The sequence below is a fragment of the Aulostomus chinensis genome, chromosome 1 (assembly GCF_037954235.1).
Source record: "Aulostomus chinensis isolate RoL2024-O1b breed Wild chromosome 1, RoL_Achi_v1.0, whole genome shotgun sequence".
NCBI lineage: Eukaryota > Metazoa > Chordata > Actinopteri > Syngnathiformes > Aulostomidae > Aulostomus > Aulostomus chinensis.
The window spans coordinates 35,127,892-35,148,741 of NC_141320.1; the positions used below are offsets into that span (position 1 = coordinate 35,127,892).

General features: G+C 45.3%; 3 non-coding genes across 3 annotated transcripts; all 3 read left to right on the plus strand.

Moving 5' to 3' along the window:
• Positions 1–12,055: 12,055 nt before the first annotated feature.
• Positions 12,056–12,137, plus strand: trnas-gcu (transfer RNA serine (anticodon GCU)). Its single transcript has one exon. It is a non-coding gene; the product is annotated as a tRNA-Ser (tRNA).
• A 2,671-nt stretch (positions 12,138–14,808) lies between these two features.
• Positions 14,809–14,890, plus strand: trnal-aag (transfer RNA leucine (anticodon AAG)). Its single transcript has one exon. It is a non-coding gene; the product is annotated as a tRNA-Leu (tRNA).
• Positions 14,891–18,729: 3,839 nt separating this feature from the next.
• trnaa-ugc (transfer RNA alanine (anticodon UGC)) lies at positions 18,730–18,801 on the plus strand. The gene has a single exon. It is a non-coding gene; the product is annotated as a tRNA-Ala (tRNA).
• Positions 18,802–20,850: the final 2,049 nt, after the last annotated feature.

Genomic DNA, 20,850 nt, shown 5'->3' on the forward strand with positions numbered 1-20,850 from the left:
GATTAGCAGCTATCACTACATTAGTTTTAGCATCGTTTTCAGTTCAATAGCAATTCTTACGACATCACTGGCAGCATCATTTTTTATTTACTCGCAACTCAAACCACATGACTGTCAGCATCACTTTGAGGTTCTTCGAAACACTTTCTACATTACTGTAAGCATTACTGACTTGATTAACAACTATCACTACATTAGTGTTAGCATCATTTTGAGTTCATTAGCAATTCTTCCGACATCACTGTCGCAATATTTTGAGGTTTGTAGCAACTTTTACTACATTACTGTCGCATTATTTTGAGGTTCGTAGCAACTCTTAGTACAAGACTGTCAGCATCACTTTGAGGTTATTCGAAACTTTCACTCCATTACTGTTAGCATCATTTTGAGTTCATTAGCAATTCTTACTACATCACTGTCGCATCATTATGAGATCATTAGCAATTCTTCCGACATCACTGTCGCATTATTTTGAGGTTCGTAGCAACTCTTACTACATGACTGTCACCATCACTTTGAGGTTATTCGAAACAATTACTACATTACTGTAAGCATCACTGACTTGATTAGCAACTATCACTACATTACTGTTAGCATCACTTTGAGTTCATTAGCAATTCTTCCGACATCACTGTATCATTATTTTGTGGTTAGTAGCAACTCTTACTACATGACTGTCAGCATCACTTTGAGGTTGTTCGAAACACTTTCTACATTACATTTAGCATCTTTTTTAGTTCATTAGCAATTCATACTAAATCACTGTCGCATCATTTTGAGGTTGGTAGCTACTCTTACTATATTAGTGTCAGCATCACTTTGAGTTTATTAGCAACTATCACTACATTACTGTTAGCATCATTTTGAGTTCATTAGCAATTCTTATGACATCACTGTAGCATCATTTTGAGATCATTAGGAATTCTTCCGACATCACTGTAGCAATATTTTGAGGTTCGTAGCAACTTTTACTACATTACTGTAGCATTATTTTGAGGTTAGTAGCAACTCTTACTACATGACTGTCAGCATCACTTTGAGGTTATTCGAAACTTTCACTACATTACTGTTAGCATCATTTTGAGTTCAATAGCAATTTTTACAACATCATTGTAGCATTATTTTGAGGTTATTAGCAACTCTTCTTCCATTACTGTCGCATTATTTTGAGGTTATTAGCAACTCTTCTTCCATTACTGTCGCATCATTTTGAGATCATGAGCAATTCTTCCGACATCACTGTAGCATTATTTTGAGGTTTTGAGGTACCTTTGTTTGTAACCTCGTCCCCACTGATCCTGGATCTGCTCGACGTTCCTGCCTGTTAATAGGAAGGTTTTCATCACCACTGTTGCAGGATGTGCTGCTGATGGAGAATTGTGGGGTGGAGGTTCATTGAAGGAGTTTGGTGCTGGACCTGCTCTACTCGTAAAGAGTCACGAGAGAACTTTGTTGTGATTTGGTGCAATACAAATAAAATTAACTTGACCAGTGTCATTTGTGGTCTTTTGTTAATTGCATGCCACATGAAATTATTGTTGGTCACTTTTCTAGCAACAGTCTCACAGCGTCAAGACAAGAACACTTCTACTTTTGATGATGACAGTTTGTTCAACACTAAACTTCATCCAGTACCATGTTGTCAAACAGTGGAACCTCCACAGCACCTGAACAGGGACTTGAACCCTGGACCCTCAGATTAAAAGTCTGATGCTCTACCGTCTGAGCTCCTCAGGCTCTTTCTCCAGCATTGAGACAGGAACAGAAACACCTGTGAAGGTCAAACTGATGCTTTCTTGACTTGTTCAATCCTCCATGTTGAAGTCCACCAGGCTTTTGATTGGCTCTGATTCTCTGTGGCAAAATCCAACAAGAGGCTCCAAAAATGTCCTGAATGTCACAAGAATGCACAGGACAAGATGTTCGTTTCCTTCATGTCTGCAGTTCCTCCACTGGAAAGTAAAGTCAATGCTGCTCCTCTGCTGAAACCTGGGATCGGACCAGGGACCTTTAGATCTTCAGTCTAAGGCTCTCCCAACTGAGCTGGTTCAGTTCTGAGGGAGGGCCCTGCTTCTCTCATTTATAATCTCTTCCACGCTTCTGGACCTTAGAGAGGATTGGAGCTTCTGAAGTCCTGACACATTGAACAGTTCTCCAGGACCAAACTGAACGAACTGAAGAAGCTTCTTGGAACTCTAAACTTCTTAACTCACTTTCTCCAAGAACTGTGCCTGGACGAAGGCCGTTTCCAGCTGTCCTTCAAGCTGACGAGGGCCAAGTTTGATGACCTGTTTGTGAGGATATCAAGAATGGACACCAACTACAGGCTCCAGGTCCGTTGACATGACTTCCCTGCCACCAGGGGAATGTCAGTGCTGACAGGCTCTCTGGACTCATTGTCATGAGAATTTGTCACATCAGTTGAATATCTTCACATACGTGAATTCATTGAAGGAGTGTGGTTCTGGACCTGCTCTACCTGTCAAGTGTCTTGAGATAACTTTTGTTGTGATGTGGCACAATATAAATAACATTGACTCGACAAAAAATCGACTCTTTCCCCAACCATTTAAAGCAAACAGCCGTTCCCACTGATCCTGGATCTGTGCAACGTCCCTGCTTTTTAAAAGGAAAATTGTCATCATTACTTTTGCAGGATGTGCTGGCTGATGGAGAATTGTTGGCTATAAACTCACTGAACTCACTCCAAGTCAGTAGTTTTGAGCAAACTCATGACTCCTGATGTTTAACTCAATTGTTTGTTAAACACAGAGATCCAGGTGTAGTCCCTCTATGTTCATCCACTAAACTAGAATAGAGTTCTCCTCTTTCCATGGTGGAACAAAGAAGGGGGAGGGTCAATAAGAATATGATCTTTGGACGTTACAGCATCTAAAGACTCAAATCCATATTTCAGGATACATATTTGAGAGGGAGGAAACAGTGATGGGAGGCTGGAGGCTTGAAGGGCTTGATTTCTAGCGGCCAGTGAAGCCACCTTTTGCTGGCTGAGTCCCAGAGACTCATGGAGGCTCTTTGTGGAGGATTTCCACGAGAGAGTCCAGCATGGAAACTTGTTAGTTTCCTGTCAACTGAGTCCAGGATGTCCCCGAGGTCCTTATTGGGTGATGAGGGTGCGCTGGACGGTCGGCTTCTTTTGGGAAGTGGGGTCGCCACGTTACCGGTCCTCCCCACGACGGGTCGGTGGCAGCACTCGTCTACGTTCTCCTGCAGACTTTCTGCGGTTCCTTCTTCCAGATTTTATTGATGAGGATTGTTGTGGATGAGAGAATTGAAAATTCCTACTGCAGTTTGAGGTTTTGATGATTCAAACTGTGTAGATTGGCGTTAAGAAGTTCGCTAGTTTGGATAAATTCAGGTGTGAGCCACCACACTGAATCAGGCACAGGTAGGACGTTCACCCTGACATAGAACATCAACAGCTTAACGTTGCTGGCAGGACTCCAACCTGAGCAGGGACACCCCAATGGATTTCTAGTCCATCGCCTTCACCACTCAGCCACAACGACCACATTCACACACACATTTGAAGAGGATGGATATTCACAAAATGATCTTAATTTCTGTCACAAGCCCATTTGTGTGAGGTCCTATTTTCTCTTTTTCAGCATTCCTTTGTTTCCAGGTCTCTAATAAGTGCAGAATTACAAAGACAAGCAAGCTGGATCCATCCTGGGCAGGTGATATGAGCCATTGACCACTGGCCAGAGACCCTGGCACAGACGTTGGGGGTGGTGAGAGAGAGCATTTCTACAATTATATTCTACATTTATAGAATTCTACAATCCTACAATTTCATTGAGCAGACGCTTTTGTCCACAGCCACGTACGTACATCACATGTATAGAATATATATGTTCCTCTTTCATCTACTGATTAACCACTAAATGCAGTCAAATGCCAGTAAATTCTGAGTATTTATTCATTATTCATGATTATTTATTATTTTTGAATCCATTTTCACTGTCACTCTTCTGTTCATTTTCAGTTTGATTCATAAAAATGAACAAACTTTGACGTGTTTTCTTCTCTTGTGTGTCAACAACTTTGGATTGGGAATCTCCTGACAAACAGACCACATGACCAGGAGGAAGTGTTGTTGGTGAGTTTGGCCCCTGAGCTCAAGACAGTTGGGACCAATAAAGGACAGCTTCAAATGCAGCTGTGAAGCCTCTTTGTCAGCTGGGAGGAACGACAGGTGTCTCACTCTAGTGGCTCCTCACAGCAACACCAGCCTCATTTCAAACACATGCATCCACCACCTCACTACCAAAGGCCAGTTGGGCCTCCACAGACAGGTGAGTTTCAAGTGTTGGACAAAGGTCTTTAAGATGTTCTTATTAATTCTATAACATCTGAGATTAAACTCTATGGAATTACAACCAACAAGCAGCCAAACACCTGATCAGATGCTCCTTCATCAGGCTGAGGAGAATCAATCTAAACTGGGATGAAGAAAATTAACTGAGAGGAAAAACCTCCTGATTGGATGACATGGACCCACCTGATCCATGTCAGCCTTGTTGGAGCAGAAAGAGGTGGATCAGAGGAATCAGTGGATCAAGACTCAGGTGGCAGATGAAGAATCTCTGTATTCACAATGGAGTCAGAGAAATCTTCCAACGTGAGAGAACGTGACAGACCATTTTATACTGAAGACAGGCTGTGTGTGTGTGTGTGTGTGTGTGTGTGTGTGTGTGTGTGTGTGTGTGTGTGTGTGTGTGTGTGCGCGTGTGCGTGTGTGCGTGCGCCACTCAGCCTTCAGGAGACAAAGACCGAGGCCGGGGGTTCCCGGACTTCTCCTTCTTTCCTTGTTGTTTGAAAACCTCCCGCGTCTTCTTCTCGTTTTGTGAAGCGCGTATTGATGACGTATGTGTTGACGTCCGAAGCCTCTCCAGCCGGCAGTGACCACGTGACTGATTCAGGCCCTGTTTCTCCGGCTTGGCCTGAGATTCTAAATGTAAAGCAGTGAAACGCCGTGGTTTCCTCCCTCCTCGTCCAAAAGCGTTCGCTATTTGATCAAAGGAAGGAGAAACAAGTGACTCCATGTTGTGGAGGCTGAACTCAGAGTTGAGAGAACTTTCATTCTGATCTGAGAGCAGCAACAAAGCCACTGAGAAAAACTGAACCACTGTCAGAGTCGGCACAGCATCAGCAGTCAGGCTGTGTTCACACTGGGAGAAACCATCGGACAGAAACCTCCCTCAGTCACACTGAAGGAACCTGAACTGACTGCTGCAGCTGGGACACACACACACACACACACACACACACACACACACACACACACACACAGACACACAGCAGGAAACATGAACAGAGAGATAAAAGCACAGGATGCCTCCTCCTCCTCCTTCCAGAGATCAACTGATCTCCAGATTGACTTCAGTTCTTTGATCAGAATTCTTCTTCCTCCTTGATAGATTTATTGATACTTTGTCATAGACGGTCCATTCCTATTGGAGGATGTTAAAGAGCAGAAGAACCAGGTTCCCATGTATGGAACTAGAATATTTATATACTGTATTGCAGTCGTTTCCAATATCCATCCATCCATTGTCTTCCTCTTATTCCTGTTAGGGTCATGGGGGGTGGAGCCTATCCCAGCATCTACAGGCGAGAGGCAGGGTTCACCCTGGACAGGTCACCAGTCCATCACAGGACCAACACATAGAGACAGACAACCATTCACACTCACAGTCACACCTACAGTCAATTTAGAGTATCAATCAGCCTCGTCCCCTCTTGATGTCTTTGGACTGTGGGAGGAAGCTGGAGTACCAGAGAGAACCCACACAGGAACAGGAGAACATGGAGACTCCACACAGAAAGATCCTGTGCTCCAGCCGGGACTGGAACCCTGAACCTTCTTGCTGTGAGGTATTTTTATCTCACAAGTGGAAAAATGTAGAATCTTCATGTCATTACATGTCGTTCTCCATTGGGTCACTAGGGGGCAGCACCTACCTGCTCACCAATATGAGCCTTCAGTGTGTCAGGGGGTAGAATTCAGTCACCACCAATGACATCAGAGTCAGAGTTTAGACATCAAAGACAGACATTAAAGCCTCTCTGATAAAACAAAAATATCCTGCAATATTTTTTTCCAAAGAGAGACCCTCTTTATTCTCTAGTTTAATCTGCTGCAATAATAATGAGCATCTTTGTCAGTCTACTGATGAATGTCAGATATCTTTGATGACCAAACCTGGACGTTTGTCTCAGTTTGACTGGAAGTCTCATTCATTCATTTCTCCTCCATGATTTCCTGCAATGATTTCCTGGTTCTGCTCCATTCAGGTTCAGAGAGCTGAGATTAAAATCACTCAGGAATAAAAGAGGAGACACCAATAAGTCAGCATGGAAGAGGAGCAGCTTTTCAAACTGGTCACCCTGGCTGCTGGTCTGGGCCTCCCTTTGCCTCGGTGCTCCTTGAACCAGTGAAGGTCCTGGTCCAGTCTTCTCCACTGAGTCCTGGTCAACAGGGAGCACCTCCCCACCAGAGAGGTGCAGGGCAAAGGAAAGGAAAACTCCAAACAGAATCAACGCTGCACTAAAAACTGCCCTCCATTTCTTGAGGGGAACGTTGGGTCTTCCTCAGGCAAATGGCAGTCAGCAGTGGCTCAACATCTGAACTGAGCCCAGACCTGGTCAGCTGATCATTCACCAGCTCAGCCCCTCCCACTCTTGACGAAGACCTTGAAAACCCCAACATCACCTCCTCCACCTCAGTCTGGCGTGTGTGGATGGAGGGCTGTGATGTCAGCAGCGATGACATCACTGACACAAACACACTGATCTCTGACTGGTTTGGTCTGAGTGGGATTCAGTGACATCACACGACCTGCACCAGATGAAGGGGCGGGGCATCCAGGAACTGTGACATCACTGGTGACTCTTGTTGGGCCGCCTTCTTGGCCAAAGTGGAGGAGAACAGGACCCAAATACAGACGGGGGAGAGGAGCGTTCAACAAAAGGAGGCTTGAATGATGAAAAGACAAAGAACAACAAAGGAACTCAAAGCACCAACAGAGGAGAAAAGACAAAGTAGCAAACAAAAGCCAAACTTCCACTGGAAACTTGGAGGAGCTGGAACAGGAGGGAGAGAACATGAGGCTGAGAACCCTGGAGAATGAGAGGTGGACAAATCCACCAGCGCAGCATCAGGAGAGCAAAGAAACCAGAAGGAGCTTTGAGGAGCTGCTGACATGCAGCCAGGGAGCGTCTGCCTGAGATGGGAGGAGCTGCTCATCCACCCAGATGGAGAAGCAGCCATCTTGCTCTTCTGACGCCGACTCAGAAGGAACAGAGGAGGTGAGGGGCCTCACGTTGTCATGGCAACATGGAAACATTCCACTCCGTCAGCGGTGCCTCCATCAGACGCACTTTGTCTTTGTGAAGATCAAAGTGAAAGGAAATAATAAAATAAAACACTGAAGGCTGCATGAACTGAGTGACACACTTGAGGATGACATCAGCGAAATGTGTGATGTCACACTGCAGAGTCGTGAGGTCACCACCAGAGAACAAATGAGTGATGAGATGCTGATTATTGACTCTCTACTTTAAATGATCTCACTCTCTTCCAGCTTGAAGAAGTTTGAGGATGAATGAAGTCAAGAACTGGAAAAATGTAGAACGTTCACGTCATTACATGTTGTTCTCCATTGAGTCACTAGGGGGCAGCACCTACCTGCAACTCTTGTGAGCCCTCAGTCTCACCTCATTTTCAGGCTCCAACTAAAATGAAGCTTCAATTCTTCTGAATCCTCTCCACCTGTCAGATCTGTTTGAAACTTCCAGGTTTGATCAACATCCCAGTCTGAACACATCTACAGGTCAGCAGTGACCACAGCGCCACCTACTGGCAGCAGGAAATGACAGATTTGACACTGAGATGTCCTCGTCACGGCGTGATGGAGAGTTCTGATGATTCATCAGCACAATCAAACTCTGAGAACTCCTCCCTGCATGGTTGATGAGGGTCAAAGTTCCCATGTGTCTCACTTCAGGTGGAGGACCAGAGATTTTAGGCTCATGTGAGTGGTTGATTCTAATGTAAGAATAACAGACCACAGACTAGTCAGTGAATAAAACTGCCGACTTCTTTATAGACAGAAAATGTCAGAAAAACAAAAACTATTGGTACCAAACCCTTTACATCCACACACATTCAATAAAGGAGTCTCCCTCCAACCAACAGACAGAAACCAGACCTCAGGAGAATCAGGTTATTGACCTCTTTTGAGTCTTATTTGAAGTTAACCCGACTTATTTGAGTTGAGATTTAATTTGGTGGCTGGATTTCTATGATTGTTTGTTTACTTCACGGTGTCTATTTGAGTTTCCTCAGTCTAGGTTCTCATTTGATCTTGGTTCAGCCTATTTATGAGTTTTAGTTCTACGTTCCCTCTTCCTGTTGGGTTGTTTCACCGGCTCTATCCAAGCTTGAACTCCCTTTCAACAACCCACTCATGTAACACCGATTTGGCACACAATCAGGAAACGTGAACAAAACAAAGTTATAAAAATAAAACTCAGTGCCAAAGTATTTCAATTTACAACTCAATCTCACAAATCAATGATCAGAGTCTCTCCCGTTCATCACCAGTCTTTTCGTTCAGTCCGTTATCAGTCCAAAAGAAATTCAAGGTGTCTCTGTGAAACCTGTCAGTTCTGTCCTACCACAATCCCACCGTCAGGGTCAGTGTCACCTGGGTGGGTGAGGTTTGCAGCGCCATTTTCCACTCCGACTCTCTCTCTCCTGTGGGTGGCTCGCCATCTTTTCTCCACAGCGTCAGGTGTGTTCGCACACCAGTGATCCCGCCTACAAAACCTGGCCAAATCCTCGTTCACAACGCAATCAACACAATCCAGAATCATGGACAGCAGTTGAGTCCAGTGTCTTCTCAAAAAATGAAGGAACCAAGGAGAAAACCTCAAAAGAGTCTGCTTTGTTTACTCTTTCCTCTCTCATTCTCGAGTCGTCCGTCTGCTTTAGTTTACTTTATTTATATTTGTACAGCACTTTTCATTCAGAGACTGCAACACAAAGTGCTTCACAGAACTGAGAGAAAACAGGCAACATTCAATAAAATATAAAACAATACAATAAATACATGTTAAGAACCCGGCCTTCCCAACCCACATGACCACATACATGCACACACTACCCCCCACACACACACACATACACACAACCACACACTGACTGTAAGTAGGAACATGGCAGGGCACTGAAAATCCTAGTGAGGAAAGACCACCTATGGGGGCCATCCTCACCAGGAGGTGCCACAGCCCACAACCACAGGGAGCGCCACCACCCAGACCCCCCGACCCGGACAGACCGGGTACACTCCACATATCATGCAGAGCCCCCCAGCTCTCCGGGCCTGGACGATCCCAAGGACGACGCCCCCGCAGGCGGACCAGACACACCTCCCAGTGTGGAGGGCTCCCACCAGGAAACACTGGAGCTAAAAACTAAAAGACTAAAAGAAGGTAGAGTAGGAAAGAACAGAAATTACAATGATATTAAAATATCAGAATGACATAAAATATATATAAAATCTAAAAGTTTAAGAGCTAATAAAAAAGTAGAATAAAATAATTAAAAGACTAAAGTAACAATAAGATATCGTGATAAAATGAAAGGATAAGAGAGACTAAGTCAGTTAAAAGCTAAGCTAAAAAGGGGAGTCTTGAGCCTCCTTTTAAAAACATCAACAGTCTCGTGGTCCTGATGTTCTCTGGCAGGCTGTTCCAGAACTTTGGGCCATAATGGCTGGATGCAGCCTCCCCGTGGGTTTTAGTTCTGACTCTTGGAATGACTAAAAGGCCGGTGCCAGAGGACCTCAGGGTCCGCGAAGGTTGATATGACAAAAGCAGTTCAGATAAATAAGGTGGGCCAAGACCATTAAGACACTTAAAAACTACTAAAAGAACCTTAAAATTGATCCTGAAACACACGGGGAGCCGATGCAGCGACTTTAAAACTGGTGTAATGAGCTCCCGCCCTCTGGTCCTCGTCAGCACACGTGCTGCAGAATTCTGGAGTCATTGTAGATTGTAGATGGTTGTTTTGGGGAGACCAGAGAGCAGCAGGGTACTACAAGAATCTGAACGACTGGAAATAAAAGCATGCATCAGCACCTCCGTGTTGGCCTGAGAGGAACGGGCGTCTCTGGCTCTGTTCTTAAGATGATAAAAACCTCTCTTAGTTATGTTCTTGACGTGTGGAATGAAATTCAGCTCAGAGTCCAAAATGACACCCAGGTTCTTTACAGATTGTGAAGGTGATGTGATCCTTTGATGAGTTTAGGATCAGTCAGAGATCAAAGACTGAAGCAGGAGATCAATGAACAAAATTCAGACATCAAAGACAGAATTCAGACATCAAAGACAGAATTCAGACATCAAACACATCCCTGATGGAGGCTACACCCCCCCCCCCAGACAGTTTCCATTTAAGTCGTAAGTTTTATTTGTACAGCGCCAAATCACAACAAATGTTATCTCATGACACTTCACAAGTAGAGCAGGTCCAGCGCCTCACTCCTTCAATCAGTTTCTTCTCCGCTTCGAGGACCCTGACACCCCCCCCCCCACACCAGACTCACACCACCACCTGACGACACGCCCCTCAGTGTGACCACAGCAGACGTGAGGAAGACCTTTCAGGGAATCAACCCTCGCAAAGCTGCAGGCCCAGACAACATCCCAGGGTGAGGACTGAAGGACTGTGCACAACAGCTGTCCAAGGTGCTGGCGGACATCTTCAACACCTCACGGGCGCTGCCATCTGTCCCAAACCTGCCATCTGTCCCAAGACTGCCACTATTGTCCCTGTCCCCAAGTGCTCCACAGTGACAGGCCAAAATGACTACCGACCCATTGCACTCACCCCAGTAGTTATGAAGTACTTTGAGAGGCTGGTCAAGGCCCACATAGAGGCCTCCATCAATGTCTCTGTGGACCCCCACCAGTACGCCTACAGGCAACACCGCTCCACTGATGACGCCATTTCACCAGTGGTCCACAGAGCCCTCACCCATCTGGAGAGCAGGAACTCCTATGTCCGCCATCTCTTCCTGGACTCCTCCTCTGCCTTCAACGCCATCATCTCACATGGGGGACCTGTTCAGTGGACCTGAGGACTGGTGACCTGTTCAGGGTGAACCCTGCCTCTCACCAAATGTCACCCCCCCATAACCTTTAACAAATCAGTGGTACAGAAAATGGATGGAGTGACTGATTCACTGCAGAGGCACAGTGATGTTATTAATGGAGGAGTCTTTTCATTAAAGACTGAAGCTCCATACAAGACAGAGTCTGTAGACAAGAACATCACAACCTGGGAAGCTCTCACTTCTTTGGACAGACAGCTTTGATTTCAGGTTCTACCTCTGTAAAATTGAAAGTAAAGTAAATTGAGCACCTGTGAAGGTAAAACTGATGATGTCATGACTTGTTCAGTCCTCCAACGTTAAAGTCCAACAAGCTTTTGATTGGCTCTGATTCTCTGTGGCAAAATCCTACAAGAGGAAACAGAAAATCTTGAGGTTGTCTCACATTTTTTAAAGAAACTCAGCACAGGACAGTGATAGGAGGCTTGTTTCCTTGATGTGGGCTTCACCTCCACTGTTGTCCACATTTAAATGCTGGCTGATGCTGGTCCCCTGTTGAAACCTGGACCAGACCAGGGACCTTCAGACCTTCAGTCTAACGCTGTTCCAGCATTGGATGAAAGAGACTGGTGCTCTCGTCTTCTTCAACATTGACTTGTTCTATCAGGAAAAGAGAATCTGAGCTTGGATGTCATTTAGCAGTCAAAGGCTTGTTAAACTGGTAAACATCAGCTGGTGTTCACTCTGATGATGTAGCGATGGTCTGGATTCTTCCTTCTGGAGCACCAAGCTGCTGGGAAGAAGCCTGATGATGTCAGAGTTGTGTTCAGTGGCTCCTGCTGGGTCCATTTCTGACAAATGGGCTCCAAAGAGTTCATCTGTTTCAGAGGTCAGGGTTGCTGTCGGCAGACGAGGTGGCCGAGTGGTTAAGGCGATGGACTGCTAATCCATTGTGCTCTGCACGCGTGGGTTCGAATCCCATCCTCGTCGCAAGTGTCTCTAGTTTCTGCTCCTAGATTATGGAATTACTGTGAGGCTTTTAACTGACACAGATACCAGTTGAGTCAACTTCCCTTTCATAACCTGACCAAAACAACTCTGACACCCAGAGCTCACATGTGTCAATCACCTCTGGAGAAGGTCCCGCCCCCTTAGAGCCATAAATCCTCCCATCAGTGAAGAAAACTGAAGACGCCTCTTGGATGAGCGCTGAAGCGTCTTCTAGAAACCTGAAACAGTCCACTTGGAACGTTTAAATAATTCTACAATCCTACAGTTTCATTGAGCTTTTGTCCAAAGCCACGTGCATGTATCACATGTATATAATATATATGTGACACTCTTTCATCTACTCATTAACCAAAAATGCAGTCTAATTCCAGTAAATTTGTGCAGAAGAAAACGTTATTTGTGCTGCTTCTTTATTTATTTATTTAGTTTAGTTCGTATTTTTTAATGTATTTTCTTTCAGTTCACATTTTGTCCATTAACTTCATAATCAGAGTCGCCATCTCATCACATGACTAAAGTCTGGGTTCTGTATTGGTGGTAAAATATCCTTTCATGCCCCTCACTAGTTTGCACACAGAAAAGCATTTTTTACTGGTTTCAGATCTCTTAGCTTGTTCGCTCTCTTAAACCAGCTGTGGCAGCTTTCATTGTGTGATCGTTGTCGTCATCTTCCACTTATTCCTTACTAGTAAGGGTCGCGGGGTGTAGAGCCTATACCAGCATCTACGGGCAAGAGGCGGGGTTCACCCTGGACAGGTCACCAGTCCATCGCAGGGCCAACACACAGAGACAAACAACCATTCGCACTCACATTCATACCTACAGTCAATTTAGAGTATCAATCAGCCTCGTCCCCAAATTGCATGTCTTTGGATGGTGGGAGGAAGCTGGAGTACCAGAGAGAACCCACACAGGAACAGGGAGAACATGGAGACTCACACAGAAAGATACTGTGCCAGAGCTGGGACTCGAACCCAGAACCTTTTTGCTGTGAGGCCACAGTGCTGACCACTGCACCACCGTGCACCACCGTGCACCCCTCATTGTATGATTTATTTTGAAATATAAATATGGAACAGAACCATTGGAATAAGATGTCAGGACATTTGAAGGAATGTCAATCTCCTGTTGAAATGTTGCAGTGTGCAGCTGAGGCTCTCTGGCAGTGGCACCAGGAGCCCCAATGGCAGAACCTGGACCCTCCTGGAGGAGAACCACAGGTGAGTGCCTTCTTGGCTCCAGATTGATGGAAATCAAGTGTCTGAGGCTGTTAGCAGCCATTAAGTTGATCTGGTTGGCACTGGTATTTGTTCTTGCTGCAGCTCAGGAGTGATTCAGGAGAAGAGTTTCAGAACAGCCAAGGTTGGGGACTGGAATTTTAAAATTTCCCCTGGAACCAGACAACCTTGGGAGGTAAAACCTCCAATCCTAGCCACTCAGATGCAGCAGCAGAAGAAGCTGTCATCCACCCTGACAGTCAGAGCATCAAGTCAAGGAAACATCACCATCTTGTAGTTCCAAACCTTCACCTGTCAGATTCAGCTACTTCTTATTGTGGGACTTTAAACTTGAACACAATGGAATTTGGACAAGGAGTTTTCCTTCCAGTCCAAACATCATCGTCCAGCCTCCAACCAGAGGTCCATCAGTTATCATGGAGCCACAGGTGGAGTCTGGATTCTTTTCTAGAATGAGACGGCAATGACAGTCCTGCCAAATGACATCACTGACATGACTGGATGACTTCAGTCACGTGACTGGATGACTTCAGTCACATGACTAGATGACAGTGTAGATGCAAATGTAGAGGTTGGGGAAATCGTCTCTGAGAATCCAGCTTGAACCCACAGCCTCCTTGTTTTCCAAAAACCCAAACAGCGACCATCAGTCTCCCTCCAATCCTGTACTTGGGTAAACAACAAAAACAGAGTAAAAGTCTCTGGCAACATATTTGTTTCCTGTAGGGTTTCTTCATGTATGTGTGGTGTACCTGCTTTCCCAGAGGACTGCCATCTTTGTTCTGTGGGCTGACATGTTTTAGTGTCAGCACAGGTCATAGCGCTGAGACTGAACTCTCATTCTCCTCCAAGTATTATTTCCACCTCACACTCCTGCAGATATTCAAGTGAACAGGGAACACAAATTTATGCTCAACTTCTCCTGTGTATTCATCCACAGTCACTAAACAACAACCAAACCAAACAAAAGGGGTTTGCTAGCATGGCGATCAGCTGTAGTTCACCATCTTATCCAGGTCACATGACTCAGGAGTAGCATGGCCGTCTGGCAACCAAAGGGTGGCTGGTTTGATCCTCACTTTCTCCAGTGGTCATGTCAAAGTGTCCTTGAGTAAGAGACTGAACCCCTAAATACTTCTGATGAGTAGGTTGGCTCCTTGCATGGCAGCCTTCAGCATCAGTGTGTGAGTGTGTGAATGAGAGGACATTGTTCAGCTCCTTGAGTGCTGCTGAGGTAGAAAGGCTCTGTACAAACTGAGTCCTTTTACCATTTCTTTCCTGCTTCTAGCAGCGCTGTCGTCACTTCCTGTGACCGTGGAGGGAAGGGGTCCCCCTTCAGAATAAGTTTGATATCATTGTTACTTCCTCTTCAACATGCCTTTAGCAGACCAACTCAGAGAGCAGCACAGTGAGGTAGTGTGGCCGAGCGGTCGAAGGCGCTGGATTAAGGCTCCAGTCTCTAAGGAGGCGTGGGTTCAAATCCCACCACTGCCATCATGTCCCAGGTCACTGGAGAGGTGTGGCTCTCACAGCCTTTCCTTTCACTTCCACAGGTATCTTCAAACCTGTGACCAAAAGAAGAAGTAGGTCCTGAAAACTCTCCAGCTGGTCCAGAACGCTGCGGCCCGCGTGTTGACTAGAACTAGTAGACAGTACTCCTGTACTGGCTTCTCTGCATGGCTACCTGTCAAATTTAGGATAGAATTCTAAATTCTCCTTCTACCATCAAAGTCTTCAACAGTCAGGCTCCTTCCTACCTGACAGAGCTCCTAGTCCCCTATTATCCAGCTAGAACCCTTTGCTCCCAGGATGCAGGGTTACTGGTGGTTCCTAGAGTTCTAAAAGTAGAATGGAGCCAGAGCCTTCAGCTATCAGGCTCCCCTCCTGTGGAACCGTCTCCCAGTTTCAGTGCTCACAGTGGTCCTCAGTGAGCTCAGGGAGCTTGTGAGGATAACCAGACACATGAAAAACTAGAGGGAACATTGGCTGGAGCTCAGTGTCTCCTGATGTACATGGCAGGGCAGCTGCTGCTGATGTCATCAAAATGAGCCCTGGAATCACAAGGTTTGCTGTGACGAGAGGCAGTGACATCAAGACATGTTTGGAGCTGTTTATGGTTGATGGTTCTGTTCATGCCACTGTCACTACAAAGAGTCAGCATTGCTGTGACAAACCTCAAAGGAAAAAAAGTCCATGGTGACAAGTGGAAAGACATTGATGAGGGACACCTGGATGCTTCTATTGGTGTTCTTCTTCTTCCTGGAGTGTTCAGATCCTGCAGTGAGGCCACTGATCGTCTCTGGGACGCATTGACAGGCAGAAATATTTTCCGGGCCACAAGGCCACTTCAGAACTTTCAACGAACATCAAGAGTCCTCAGATTTGACGACAGAGACACCGGAGCAAGAACTGACAAGCTTGCCCCCATTGGGGATGTCTGGGAAAGATGGGTGCAGCTCCTTGCACCAACATTCAACCCAGGGCCAGAGGTGAGAGTGGATGAACGTCTTGTCCCTTTCTGAGGAAAATGCCCCTTCCAGCAGTCCATGCCCAGTAACCAGGAAGGACGGCAGAGCAGAGTTTGTGTTCTGGCTTGTTCTGCTTTTCATTTAGTGTTTATATTAAAGTTCTGTTGCTGAAAAAAAGACTTTTATGCCAAACCCAAAGGTTCATTTTATCATTTTTTTTAATTGAAATCGAGGGTTTACTGACTAAAAAAAGGTCCAGAGGCCCACAACAAAATATTCAAATCAATATTTCCATGGATAAGGAAGCCTAACAAGGAAACCAAGAGATGGAAACAACTTGGATGATAGAAAATAGTTTTTACTGAATTTTACAGCTGATTGAATATGTGGGTCAAAACTGACCGTTACCATAGAGATGGGAACAGAAAACTCAAATGGAAGCTCAAAAGGGGACTTAGCTCCAATGGTAGAGTGCTAGCTTAGCATGTGGGAGGTAGAGGGATCCATGCCCTCCTTCTCAGAATACTTCAGCTTGGTCTGTTGATCAGAGGAGCTGCTGGGTGATGAATGCTGATGTTTGTCCACTGCTGTGATAAAGTGTCCCCTGTTACTGAGATGAGGATGAACACCTGCTCAGGTCAAAGCTGCAATCAAACCAGGGACTCTGAACCTCCCACACAGTGAAGGAGTTTGTCCTGCAGGTTGATGGACGCTTATTAAGTTCTATCTTTGATCAAATATAAGAAATGTAAAATAATTCAACATTGATTGCATTTCCCTCCTTTCTTTGGTGCCCTCAGACTTTCTGAGAACTGTAGGAGGAACTGCCCACTATTCTGTGTTTGTTCTGCTCAGTGTAGGAAGGAACGAAGGAACGGAGCTCTAAGATTTCCAGTTCCTACATCAGTGAACAGACTTTCTGTGCTGCAAGGAACCAAAGCTACGAAGGAGGATTACAGTTTGTCCTTGCAGGAGTCAGTGACTTAATAGAGTCAAACAAAGGGTTGAACCTGAATGAGACAGTCACCCTTCAACATGGGGCCATGGCAGAGTGAACCAAGAACACTACAATGGGGGTGAGAGTGGAGCCATGATGGACTCACAGTTCATCACCTCCACCATCATGTGGACCACCTGATCACCTCTCCTTCAACCTCTAAATAACTCATTGCCTGACCGGGAATCGAACCCGGGCTGCGGCGGTGAGAGCGCCGAATCCTAGCCACTAGACCACCAGGGACCACACTGAGCTCTCCAACAACAGAGACTATAGACAATGACTCAAGAACACAGGACTCTGTTGTCTCAGCTTGAGATGCAGAGGGTCCACCAAGACCACCAGACACCTCAGCCTCCTAAAGACAGTCCACCCCAAGGATCCTGTCCCCCTCTGCTCCAACTCAGCCCTCCATTCATAACTGACTTTGTCTCAGTCTCTTCCCAATGCCAGTCACTGAAACACTGACAATGTGATGGGGGCTTCCTGTCTTTATTACATTTTCTTCAAAGGATCCCGTGTGTCTTCTTTCTCTCTGTCTGTACAGGAGTGTGGTACCAGGCCCAGCTTGAACGGGTGACTGTGTCTGAGTGGGTCGAGGCTGGGCTGCAGGTATTGGGAGGTGAGAACCCATCTGTGAGGCTCCAGGTGGAGCGATCACCTGTGAGGGTCCAGGGACAGCAGGAAGCTGCACAGATGGTAAAGACATGGAGGGGAGACAGGTGGTGCTGGAGCAGTGACAGGAAGTGTCTGGCATTTTGGTTCATCCTGTGAGATGACGTGAGGTTGTGGTTTTGCCTCCAGCCTCACCTCCTCATCAGTGTTCAAAAGGTTCAAAGGTGAAAAAATGGGATTCAACCAAACAGCTGGAATGAAGAGTTGGTAACACTTGCAGAGCTGCAGGGAGCTGGACAGGTCTCACCATGGGGGGATTTGTCCCACAGATCCTGCTGAAGTGGCTCCTCCTCCTGAGACCTGCAATGCTGGCTGGACCTTTGGAAAAAGAACACAACAAATCTTCATAAACATTTACTTCAGCAGGAACACACAAGAAGGTGGGACTGGTTCCTTTTTCATGTTCACTATTTTGTCGTCTTGGTTCATGTTTTGGTTGTCAAAGTCAATTCTGAATATTTGTGGAAAGTTCGCCTGCCTTTACTTGTACCAATACTTCCTTTAGTAACAAATTAAAAAGCTCAAGCTAAACTTCAGTCAGGACAACCATTCTTTCTCATTCTTCGACCTCTGTTTTATGTCCATGACCATCCTGTCTGTCACCTTTTGTGATGGAGACATCGGTTGATGACATCAGCAACGGTCCTCAACCTAACTGCCTCTGCCAGAAGCGAGCTGTCATCTGTCTCAGGGGACACAGTCGGGTGGACCGGGGCGGATGAGGGCCTGCTGCTTCCTTGAAATATTTCTAAATATTTCAGTTGCAACTGTATAGTGATGGTGGCTCAGTTTAGAGCTGTCAATCAATGTTAATAACTGATCTTAGCATCTGGAGATTATTTTAGGAACACAAATACTTTTACTTCATTCTGAGGATGAGCAGACGTTCAATATAATTCTCATTTCCTGGTCAAAGACTCCTGCTAGTCAGAGAGGATCTGGGCTGGATTGGAAAGCTTCTGAGAGGAAAACCTTCACTCTGGACTGGACTGAGAACGGAGCAGCCTCAGCTTCCTGGAGCCTGACTTGCCTCTGTGGTCTAAGGTTGTGTGGGCTGACATCACAGTGAAACTACTGAGATCACAGAGCCTTTGAGATCACAGGCTGACTTCCTTTTTATCCCTAAAATGAAGAATAAAAATGTTGTGTCTGTGTTTGTGTTGCTGCATCAGTTAAACAGTGACTCTGACAGAGGGGATGTAGCTCAGTGGTAGAGTGCATGCTTTGCATGTATGAGGCCCCGGGTTCAATCCCCGGCATCTCCAGCTGGTCCTTTGGAGCCTTCATCTTATCAGCTCAAGTGATCCTTAAATGTGACAACAGTTGATAACAAACTACCAGAAGAGAAACCAGTCTGTTGCATATCAAAGTATTTGTAGCTGGGTCAGTGTGACTGTGAGCCTTCATAGCCAGCATGAAGGAGCTGGTTTTATCTTTGGAGGGGAAATCACACACACAGCTCCTCTCAGTTCCAAATGTGTGTGTCCTCACTCCTCCGTCCTCCTGCTGCCCTCAGAATACAGACACAATTCAACCTGTCAAGTTTGGAGCATAGAAGTGCTCCTGAAGAGATGTGTGTCAGCCCACAGCTGGCTGTTCTTACCTGGAACCTCAAGATGAAACTGCTTCCACAGATTGGAAATGAATCTGATGTTGACTTTTGGACAAATCACCTGTTCATCAGTTCATCATCACTTCCATCCATTTTCTACTGCTTATCTTGTTATAGAAAGGAGTCTATCTGCTGTGTGACGGAGGCAGTTACTGTGAGCTGCTGCATGTCTCAGTGTGTGTGTGTGTGTGGGGGGGGGGCTGTGTGTGACTGGTCGGCTGCCAAGGATTATTGATGAGATCAATCATGATCAGCTCAGAGATCACGGCACAGAAGAAGGAGACTTTTTGATTTTTGGGGGTTCAGTTTCTAAGTCAGACACATCATCACAATTTGAAGTTTTCCTCCAGTAAAAAACAAAACAACACAAAACCAAACAAAAACATGATTTGACTTTTGATGTCTCCATTTTTTGGAAATTGTGAGTCCAACAAGCAGGAGGCCGTTTGAGCTTGGAAACTGTGAAGCATCACCAGTAACTGCTGGTTAATTTACAGGTGTTTCCTCCAAAAAGTTTAAAATGAACTCAATGCTGAATCCCTCGTCGTCATCACTGAGCTGCAGAACTGGTCCATGCAGGAGGCTGAGCAGGTCTTCCTCTCTGGTCCAGTGTCTCAGCACAGGTCAGAGTAGAGAATTAAAACATGAACACAAATCTTTATCAGCTGTTTACTGATATCAGTGACTACCTTCAAGTAAGAGTGTTAGTGAATGGACCCTTTTTAAAGTTTATGTTATAATGTTTGAAAAATGATGCTCACAAAATCACAATAAAAGTGTTTGTGGTAAAATGATTCCAGTAGATTTTATTGCCATTTTAAGAGTTCAAGCGTATTTTGATGACATTGTTTGATTTCATGACTCACAGTTACTTTAGCAGGACCATCGTGACATGAAATCTTCCTCATCATCCCATATCGACCCTCAACCCCTAACACAGAACCAGGAGCCCTCAACTGAAGGAACCTTTAAAACTATAAATTAGAAAGTATTTTGGTGGAATGAACCTTTAAAACTATAAATTAGAAAGTATTTTGGTGGAACGAACCTTTAAAACTATAAATTAGAAAGTATTTTGGTGGAACGAACCTTTAAAACTATAAATTAGAAAGTATTTTGGTGGAACGAACCTTTAAAACTATAAATTAGAAAGTATTTTGGAGGAATTGGAATAAACCTTTTATACAGTAGTTAGAAATTAAAGGACAGGAAGTAGTATTTTGGTGGAATAAACCTTTAATACTACAGTTAGAAAGTAGTATTTTGCTATAATCTAATTCGATAGGTGGCGCTGTCACCAAAAACCAAAAGTCCAACAAATGCATTTTATCATCCAATTCAGTAGGTGGTGGACCCAGCAGGAGCCACTGAACACAACTCTGACATCATCAGGCTTCTTCCCAGCAGCTTGGTGCTCCAGAAGGAAGAATCCAGACCATCGCTACATCATCAGAGTGAACACCAGCTGATGTTGACCAGTTTAACAAGCCTTTGACTGCTAAATGACATCCAAGCTCAGATTCTCTTGTCCTGGTAGAACAAGTCAGTGTTGAAGAAGATGAGAGCACCAGTCTCTTTCATCCAATGCTGGAACAGCGTTAGACTGAAGGTTAAAGGCAAGTTTTGAACTGAAGAAGCTTCTTGGACCTCTAAACTTCTTAACTCTCTTTCTCCAAGAACTGCGCCTGGACGACGGCCGTTT